Below are 11,199 nucleotides of genomic sequence, written 5' to 3'. Positions count from 1 at the left end.
ATGTTTGAGAAATTCACGATCCTAGAAGTTTCCACTTCTTCACTTTAGATATCAGATAATTATTTCCCTCTCTCACAGCCAAGGCATGGACATGCCAACTAAAAGTGTGTAATCAGATGTACCTCTACCAGACTTTGACTTAGAAGCTAGTGAAGTGAAGAAGCAGGTCCAGAACAGATTCCCTTTAGGTTAGAATGTCTTCACCTATATCTAAGGTCCAAAGGCATCAGTAACAGCATCTCTTGAAGAGCTGCCGGGATCTCAATACTGACAATGCTGAATGTGCAATATTTGGTCTATGGTCATTTTTTCAAAATGGACCTTTATGACTTGGGGTCTGTGTGTGTGTGTGCGTGTGTGTGGTCTTAACTGTGACATGAGCAGAATGATATGACTAAATCTAATTAAGAACTATTTTTTATTGCATTTTTCAATCATCCTGATGTTTGCATTCCAATTATAGTTTGTAAGTTATACTACCATCTGATTCTATACTCATTTATGATATATTCTGTGATATTGAACATCATTTCTTAGTCTCTAAAATACTTTAACAAATTTTTAATGACTAACTTTTGGAAACAACTTTGGGAAAAACTCAAAATGTGAACAGAAATAAATTATATGCTTATACCTATTACTCAGGATGATTAATTTGAGTATATTTCATTGCACGAACAACCTCCTAATGATCTATTATCTTTCAAATAATCAGCAAAACAGCTACATATGAACAGGTATTTTTATAGATTCTCAGGTAAATGATAAATTACAATGAAAGCACATAATACTACAATTCTAAGATATAGCTGTGAGCAGTAGAAATTGATATCTAGAAATCTTTCTTTGCAAATAAATCATAATGCCATTTTAAACAGAATTGTAACCACAATTTTAAATTATTTTGAATATAGTTCTTACGTTTTATATTTCCACATCAGAACTGAGAAATAAAGTAAATTGGGAGATGACCTAAATCATAGTGTTCACGTTTCTCTTTTGTATTTAAGTTTTGCTTAACATCCATTTTATGTTGTTTATTTACTCAAGATTATGAAAAGGAGTTAATCATTTAAGCAGATTCAGATCTTCAAAAATCATGTTTTGGGGGGCAAATGAAATTATTGCACAAACATGATTGCATAATAGAGAAATGTAAAACTGAATGGTAACTCTATTTCACACAAAAGAAGCATACATTGTACCTACTTAAGAAATAGAAGTCGTATATCCTAAAGAAAATGTTAATTTGGAAACAAGATATGGCAAAGCTGGTTTATACATCTTTGCATCACAGGCATTATACTTTTGTTCCTTTAAGTAAAAAATTTAGATCTTAAAAGTTTGCAAAAACTAGCACAATATTAAGGACAGGTGATATTTCATTTATCTTTATCTTGGGTATAACAGCAAAAAATATACTTAATTAAAAAACAGAAATAAGAATTCAGAAACAGGGAATCATACAAGCAGTATAATATTGGTTGTTTATTTCAAATATGAGGAAGAGAATTGACTAAATATATTTGGTGTAGAATTGTGGCGTAATTGGTGTTTTAACCTTAAGAATCACTGATGTTTCTCTGATGTCAACAGCAGAATGCTTGTCCTAAGAGCAAAGTAACCTGTGGTCTCTGTACTCAGCACTTCAGCTGTCTATGGAGAGGAAGTGCTGTGGGTCTATTTTTGCAATAAAAGCAAGAACATATCGCCCTCTAGTGTTGAAAAAGCTAGGAGATTGAAGGATTTTTCAGGAGTACAGAAAGAAGACATTTTAAAAAGCAAATGTCTTATTTTCTCTCTTCAAATAAATGTGATATACCAATATTTAGGTTAACGTCTTGAATTCTAGAAACACAAATGCTAAACATGATTGATTAACCTATTTGTATGGCCCGTGTTTTAGGAAATGCTAAATAGATTGAGAATAAATTATTTCTTTTTAATATTTTACTTAAAAAATTTTTTTTAATTATATTACATTTTATTGTAGTTGTAAACTTTATGAATTAGTTATAATACTTTATATCCTAGTATTTATAATAGCTTTACTTATATTATAAAAATTAGTTGTAAGTATTCTTTTAATTGTTAAAAAGGTATTGAATAAAATTCTGTAGCATGGATCACTCAATTAGCAGAGGTGACTGTATGGGTCCTTTGTAGCCAGAGTCTATCCCTAGAGAAAAATCTTTTCCCTTCCCTGAAATTCAAGGCTGAGGATTATGTGAAAATTTTATTAGAAAAAGTCATCTAGAAAATAAAAGTAGGAAGTTAATGATTAAGGCAGAAAGAACAACATTTATCACTGTATTAATAAAATGAAAGACTGACACAAAGTAAATTGTGGGGGAAAATATACCAATATTAATATAATCCAATTTCTCCAGACCTCCACTGCCTGTAGGTACACATGGGCTCGGTTAATAATAAAGCACCTACATTATTGGCTCTTCTCTCTCATCACACAGTCATTTCAGTGCCCTTCAGGGTTTCATCTGTGCTTGTCAAATGGTAGGTCCATCCTGGCTTTCCTGCGTGTCACCAATCTCACTGCACAGAAATCACTGAATGTGTCTCAGCAAAGCCACTGCTGCAGGCACCCACCATGGAAACACAAGTGCACATGCAGAGTTGTGCCTTCCTATACCCCCAGTGCTCTATGTGCATGAGGGTCTTGAACAAATTTTGCAAATCAACTCAGGCAAGTGGATGGATGCATATCTGCTGCTCCTTGAAGACTCAGGTTGATCAGAGATGCCAGTGCCTATCTCAGGGGTAGACAAAACTTTGACATTTGGGGATCCTGCCACCCTTTTTAATCCAAGTACTGTATTTTTCATTTCAATAACAGATTAATATGAATATGGTATTTTAAAGAATTATTTACATGTATCTTCTGACAAATTTGGACTCATGAGAAACAACTGATGCATCATAATATTTTAGTTATAAGTAAACTTAGAGATAATTTGGTGCAATTGATTTTCCAATTTTCAAAATCTTAGGTTTGAATTCTGAGATCATTGTTCCAATAGAACTATTACAAATATACTAACATGGAATATAAATTTAACTGATTTAGTCAAGATTATTAAGTTTCAACTATGTGTCTAATTTAGTATTGGGTTACGCTTGAGGGGAGGGAAAGTAGTTTAGTGTGAAAAGAGAAGTTTAATAAACAGACTAGTCTATTGAAAATGTACCCACAATCATCTTGGGAAGACTTAAATACGTTTAACAAAAATGTAAGGGTATCACAAAAAATATATGGACGACATATTCTTCAGCTATTTAGAGGAAGAGTGGTTATCAGGGATCAGAATGAATAGGGAAGGCTTATTATTCACAAAATTACAGAATTTTAGAGTTTGAAGCAACCTTAATATTATCAAATTCACCTCCTTTTAAATTTTCTACTTAGATTTTTTGTGCTTTTTATAAATATACTTCATGGTCCTGCAGAAAATTCAAATGATATAGAAAAGTATAAGGAAGACATAGATGATCAATCTCTTAATGAGTATCCTTTCAAATCTCCCCTTTTTAATGGATACATGGAAATAGAAAGATAAACAGCTACTTTTCTTTAGTTTCCCAATGACGAAATTGAAGCTCAGACTTTTTCTCCCACCCCACAAGTTTCTGGAGAAGATAGCATTTGAGCTATTCCTTGAGGTAGAGAAAAAAGTTTAATATATGCAAGATGTGAATAAGTTGCTGATTTAGCATAAATCAGCATTGTTTCATACATGAGACAAAGACTCTTTGCTTGACCAAACTCTAAGCAGGCTTCTGAACATTCTCCCAGGTGTGCACTTTCTTGCAAAATCTAGTTTTCACAAGAATCCTGCTCACTCAGTTTACCCAGAACCCCTTCACCCCCACCTCGATATCTGATCACCCTCAGTATCCAATCAGTTTCCTCATCCTCCACCATCCCCAAGACGATGTCTCATAATCCCAGCCTGTCTTTAGCAAGAATCCCGTTAGGTAGTTTTAGCTAGAACCTCCCTTACATAGAATGTTTCCTCTTAGTAATTTTCCATTCACTGACTCCCACTCTGATTCTTGGCTATAAATTCCTACTTGCCCATACTGTATTCAGAGTTCAGCCCATCTCTCTCCACCACTATAAAACCCCATTGCAGTGGTCCCTATACCTATCACAGTGGTCTTGAGTAAAGTCTACCTGACCACCTTTAAGTGTCATTGAATGTTTTTTTGTTAACATATGGCTTACAAGGTGGTCTACAGTGTGCTCAAGATTCAATTCTGAATAAATCACAGTCCCTGGCTTCATGGGAATTCATGAGTAATTAAATTGAAACTCATTTAAACTAACGTTTGCAAGGCAGGGGAGGGAGAGTGATTTTCTTGTTGTGGCTTTATCTAAACTGAATCTCTAAAAGTGAAACAGAGCTGGTCAAACTTAGAAAGAGGAGAGACAGCATTGGTCATTCCAGAACTGCAAATGGGTCAACATGTAAAGTGCAGGAATAACAAGATGAAAGAATTTTGCAAGAGAAAACCTTCAAAAAGTTTGACTTTAAAGGTGCAGAGAAAGATTAAGGCAGTAGCTAGGGCTGGGGTAGGGGGCAACTGTGAGAGGAACTTGTATGAACACAGGTGTGAGTTAAATTTGTGAAGAAGATTATAGTCTTAAACTAAAATAAATACAGGACAGGCAGATAGACTTAAATTAGTGAGCAAATGGTGGCGACTAAAGCCATTCAGATATTAAAATATTGTAATTACCAGACAAAACGTATGCAAACACTGTTTATAGTGAATTACTAACATGATTATCCCCAGTTTTTAACTAAATCCTCAGAAAAGAGAGGTTGAAGTTCTAGAAAAGACTTAGGGGTGAAAGGAAATAAAATAACTTTAAAAGAGATATATATTTTCCACAGAACCAGGAAGCAAGTAAGTAAGTAAAGTGATACTTCCTTAGGTTTGAGAAACATTGATGGGAGTCAGTTTGGCTCCCTGGGTGATGTTTAGCTGGTTCAACCCTCACTTTCTATTTTCTTTGTAGCGTAAATTGAGGAGTTAGGTGATGGGTCTACCAGGTTTAAAAAGGTATTGAAGTCATCCGAGTGTATATAGTTGGGGGAAAAGAAATGAAAAAAACAATGATGGATATAAGAAGGACTTCTCAATCACGTGTTCCTTTTATTATAACTAGTTATGTTATAATTTTAAGTTAAAAGGTAGGATAAAAATTATGTTTATCGTGTAATCACAGCTACATAAAACCAGATTACAAACTACATATCGAGAAGACACTAGGAAGAAATATATGAGAGGATTTTGTTGAGCAATGTTCATTTCATTTTTATTTTTCTAGGTTTTCAAATTTTTCATGCTTCTGTAATAAGATTTATTTAATAATTTGCACAAAGAAAGTAGTAGTGTCAGCTTTTAAAATTTTTTTCATTTCACCTTTGTAGATGAGACAGCTTATAGAAAAAGAGCCTACTTTTGAGAGAAAATGGTTAAGATTATATCTAAATAAGGAAGCAAACCATTGTATTTCCTCAGTCATCTTTTGTAGCTCCCATGTAAATTGTTTATATGGAGAGAAAATAAAATGGTGATAGGAAATATTGTCATATAGATTGGCTGATTAATGGCCACACTTCACAATAAATTCATTAGCACAAGTTTTATATCCAGTGTTAAAAAAATAAAAAACTTTCTAGAAATGAAAGAAAAATAGATAGTAAATAAAAAGAAGAAATTAAGAACAAATGAAAGCAAAATAAGGTAGGTTTTTTGTTTTTTGTTTTATGATGAGATGATATACAGCTGAATTTGTAGATGTACATGGAAAATAGTAGGCTGTTAATAAACGTTGATACATTTATGTGTTGAATGAATGTTGGATGAATGCCTTTGCTTCTTACCTAAAGGAGAAAATAGAAGCATATCCAAAATTGAATTTTAGACAGCTTATCTGGTCCTAGTTTGATTTTGAATGTCCCATTGTAAATATTACCCCCAAATCTAGACAAAAATGAGACAGATGCCACAGATGTATCCAAAGTCATCCCAAGTTTCTAAGGGAGTTGCCTGGATTTCAGGAATCTCTAGGAAAGATACAGGCATTTCAAAGAGGTTTAATTCTACTTAATTCTGGACCATACTGGAGATATCATTATTTCAGTAGTGTTAAGGGCAAAAAATCAATAATGAAATTTTAAATATAAATACAAACAGTTTTACACAATGATTATTTTACTAGATCACCCCACTTGGTCACAAATAGCATTTCTGCTACTCTATCTAGAAATCTTATGTGGTAAAGCAGAATAAATATCCATTTAGTATTTTCCTTCTCAAAGTTCCCATGTTTTTCTGATAAACAAGATAAATATATAGATATTTACAGTTTGATTTTAATAAAAATGGATTCTTTTTGAAAAATCATATTGTTTCTCTGCTTTAGAAAACAAGACCTAGGAAAATGGTAAATAGGCACTATATATATCTCTAAGAAATGATGAGAAAAGACATCAACTGAAATTTACTTTTCTATTTACTGAGTTGCCTTTTGAAGTGTGAATACAGCTGATAGCTCAGAGCTATGTACCTAGTATAATATGATGTTACAATATACTATGGTGGTAGTAATATTATCATTATGTTTGAAGTGACACTTTTAGGAGTTGTACTGATAAAAATGCACACTTGAGGACTGAAATAAGTGTATATTATGTCACTGAAGTCAAGAAAATATGAAATGTATAAAAGTTAAGTAATAGTCAACTGGTTATTTACAAGGGTAGAAAATATCCTTATTGCAGAAAATCATAAAATAAATATACTTCTTTGATTTTGAGTAAATATAACAATTACTCATCACTTTACACCTTTATTTGAAAGAAGTTATATATGCGGCTTTGGTTGTTGCCAAGAATAATATCACAATACTTTGTGTCCTGGAAGCTGAAAGGAGCGCCAAGTGACCAAACTACATGTTATCAACCAATTCCTAACTTGAGTCAATAGTGGATATTTTCAGGAACCACTTGGAATCATAGGAGACTACATTCATCTACAGCTAAAACGTCTTCAGTATTTATAAAACCAGGTTAAACGATTTGAATTATCTGTGCTCTCTTGAGTAGTGTTTCGCAAAAACTTTAGACCCTGATTCAGAATAAAAAATAATCTTGCATTGGGACCCAGAACACAAATAAATACACACACACACACATACACACACACACACACACACACACACACACACCAAACATGTTTCCTAAAGCACTATTTACCTTTACACTTCGTGAAGTACATCAATATTTCTATTCTCATCTATTTTCTTTTCTTTTATGTGGTGTTGACCTATAATTTGAAAAAAAAAAAGAGTATCTCTCTTGAAATATGGTTATAAATTTTGGAATTCTCCCCTAGAGATTGAAGGTGCCATTAATATATTTGAATGAATGGTTAACTGTGTACATAGTACAGTTTTTAATTAAAAACACTGCTTTATTTATATGAAATATAAGCTAATTCTTCATAATATTCCTAAGGGCAAACAAAAATCTCATGAAGCATGTAGAAATGGGTTACTTGATAAAATGTTTTCCCCCCCATGTATCATGAAAAGTCAAAGGTGGTCAAATTATTGCAATTCTTATGTCATCCCAACTTACAACACAGCTTCTTTTGATCTGATCCAATTCACTTATAGATGTTTTCTGCATTTTTGTTAGATATTTTTAGCTTTGAATATCTGAATTGTTAAAGTTGAAATAAAACTTGCCAATATTTGTGTTAAAGTACTTAATTACAGTAACTGTTAAGAGTTTGGTTTCAACTAACTTAATTTTTATTTTTCTGATCAGTGCAACTGTGAGAAAATAGAACTCTAGCATCACAAATCACTCATGGTATAATCTCAGTCTTTTTCCTACACCCTCTAAACTTCAATTTCTTCATTTAAAAAATAGACTAATAATGGCTAAACAGGATGATGAATGCAAAGAAAGTAGCATAATGACTGGCAAGTAGTAGCTACTCATTAAATGCTGGTAAATAGTTTCTCTTTTTTTTTCAATTTCAGCTGAACTTTAAGAGCCTCTTGGATGTTCTGTATAGCTCATCAGTTCACGTTCAAGAAAGAAACAATCACACATACAATCATTGCAATTCTTAGCCCCTGGCTTACTTCTGAATTTCCTTCTTGCCAAAAATCACTCTAGTACCTGCAGTTGCTTTGTTCACTAATTTCTCTGCTGCTACCTGATATTACTAAAAATTTACAATGATTGAGACCCCTTGGTAAATGGACTTTGCAGACTATTTTAGAAAATCTATAAACACAGTTTGGAAATAAGTCAAAGAGCGATTTTAAAACAGATACACAGAACAATAATTTTTTCATACTATCTAATCTTAAAAGAGGGAAATTCTGGGAACTATTTGTTCCACTACTATTGATATGATGAGTCACACTTGGAAGATCAGAAGTTAAAAAAAGAAAAAGAATGAGAACAAGGAAAGCAGCACCTAAAAATGCCTTGCTTTTTTTCTCATCAAAGTCTGCACAGGGATCACACAACTGGAATTTCGGGATAGATTGTTGCCAAAATAATGAGAAGGTCTCCCTTTCCAAATTTTTAACAATAGATTTATTAGGATATGTGAAAGCCAGATTCAGCAGAATTGGGATCAAAGTCTATTTAACTTGCTTGGTATGGTGCTTGAGGAAATATCAGTTCTTCACAGATACAGTTTACTCAGTCATCCACACATTTGTCCATTCATTCGGTAACAAAAGACCAACATCATGGTGGAAGGGGACAGCAGACAAAGTGCTCCTGTTTGTGCCAATTCGTTGCTAACTGGTCTCAGGTTCATCCTTCACAATGCATTTTATTAAGGTAAAATTAAAATTTAACATATCACCTAGACTCCTTAAAAACACATGCCACATAATTTTTAGACTTTTGGAGCAGCATTTTAATGTCTTCACCATTATCTTTAAATGAATATTCTTAGTTTTATATGACTCATTTAACATACATGTGTCTTTAAAAATAATCTCGATTGTCTTATTTGACCTTTCCAAGATGCTTAAGTTGGCGTTCCTACCTCCTTGCACTTTGCCTTGCCTTTTTTTTTTTTTTTTAATGGTCACAGTACTAGATAGGCATATAGAAAACCTACTTTTCCTCCTGTGTGTTTCTCCTTTCCTCTCGCACTACTATCACATTCATAACACTTCCAACACAAGGTGTGTGCGGTTCTCCCACACACACCAAGCAGTGCTTTGTGACACCAGCCAGGCGTCCTACAATTCAAATTTGACACTAACTGGAGTTAGCACAGACCCCATAGGTTAGAGGCTCGGTCCCATGAGACTGCTCCCCTCTTCAGATCCAATCACAAGTAGTAGGTCCCTGGCTCTGTCCAACTTGGCTACAGATCAGAGGTCCCCATGACGCCCCACCTTGGATTTGATTATTTGCTAAAACAGCTCACAGAACTCAAGGAAACACCTGCTTAGTTTTACCAGTTTATTATATGATAAAGGATACAGATGAACAACTAGATGAAGAGATCCATAAGGCAAGGGCTGGTACAGTCCTGAGAGTAGGACCTTCTGTCCTCACAGAGTTGGAGGTGTGTCACCCTCCCAGTGAGTGGATGTGTTCCTAAACCTAGAAGCTCTCTAAACCCAGTACTTTGGGAGGTTTTATAGAGGCTTCATTGCATTGGCGTGATCAGTCATTTCTAGCCCCTCTCCACTTCCTAGAGGATAGGGCTGGGCTGAAAGTTCCAAGCTTCTAACTATTGTTTGGTCTTTCTGGTGCCCAGCTCCCATCCAGGAACCCACTAACTGTTGCCTCTGAAGCTGAATCCAGCCTGTGTACCCTGATACTGAATTAAGACTCTGAGACAGAATTTTGGGTGAAGTAGAAAAGAATAGCTTTATTGCTTTGCCAGACAAAGGGAGCCACAGTGGGCTAATACCCTTAAAACTGTGTGTCCCAACCTGAAGTAAGGGGTTTAATGGTAGTGGTTCAAAGAGAGCATGATCAGCTATGGACATTCTTTTGATTGGTTGGTGGTGAGGTGAGTGGGAGTCAGCATCATCAACCTTCTGATTCCAACAGTCTGGGGTCTACGTGCCTGTGGGCACCATATCGAAGTTAACCGTTAACCGTTAACTTCTCCGGCCTGGTAGGGGTTTCAGTATTTGCAAAACAGTTCAAAGATATTGTGTGTATCCCTTGTTGGGGAACCAGAACCTTGCCCCAAGGCTGCACTATTGTTTCTCTTGACTGTTGTTTCTCCCTTGTCTTGTATCCCCTCCCTTCCCTAATGAACAATTGCTTGAACCTGCCGGTTGGAGCTCAGGGAAGGTCATGGAGGCTGAATGAAGACTATTTCCTGTATTCAAATAAATGGGGGGCACAGGAAGGCTTTTGTGCCCAGTAGCCCCACAGGGTCCTGCTCGTATCACCTCATTAGGACGAAAGACACTCGTATCACCAAGGAAATTACAAGGGATTTAGGAGCTCAGTGCCAGGAACTGGGGGCAGAGATCAATATACATTGTTGGGGCTCAGGGCAGCCACCCCAAATGTGCCAAAGTGGCATATTGATTATTTGGAATTAAAGTTACTTAAGAAACAGCCAGTGTGAGAAGAACACTCTACCTCTACTTTGTCTCCAGAAATTAGGAAATAATCTCCCATGTGAAAGGTACCTTCCCTGAAGCAGGAGGTAAGGAGACATCTTTATCACCAGAGATAGCGAATTCAGAGTAGAAAAGGCTGTGTAAACAAACTGCTTAGATTCTACACTAACTAGTACCCAAGCCCAAGTTTCTTTGTCTGTCAATTACTCTCAAATTTATTGTTTCTTTGCCTAAAAGCTGCTTTTGTATCACATTGACTGATTTGCATATATTGAAGAACCCTTGCATTCCTGGAATAAACCCCACTTGATCATGGTGTATGATCCTTTTAATGTGCTGGATTCTGCTTGCTAGTGTTTTGCTGAGGATTTTTGAATCTATGTTCATCACTGATATTGGCCTGTAGTTTTCTTTCTTTGTGACATCCTTGTGTAGTTTTGGTATCAGGGTGATGGTGGCCTCGTAGAATGAGTTTGGGAGTGTTCCTCCCTCTGCTATATTTTGGAAGCGTTTCAGAAGGATAGGTGTTAGCTCTT

Source organism: Neophocaena asiaeorientalis, unplaced genomic scaffold (genome assembly GCF_003031525.2).
Source record: "Neophocaena asiaeorientalis asiaeorientalis breed wild unplaced genomic scaffold, Neophocaena_asiaeorientalis_V1.1 scaffold244, whole genome shotgun sequence".
Lineage (NCBI taxonomy): Eukaryota > Metazoa > Chordata > Mammalia > Artiodactyla > Phocoenidae > Neophocaena > Neophocaena asiaeorientalis.
This window is presented reverse-complemented; position numbering follows the sequence as displayed.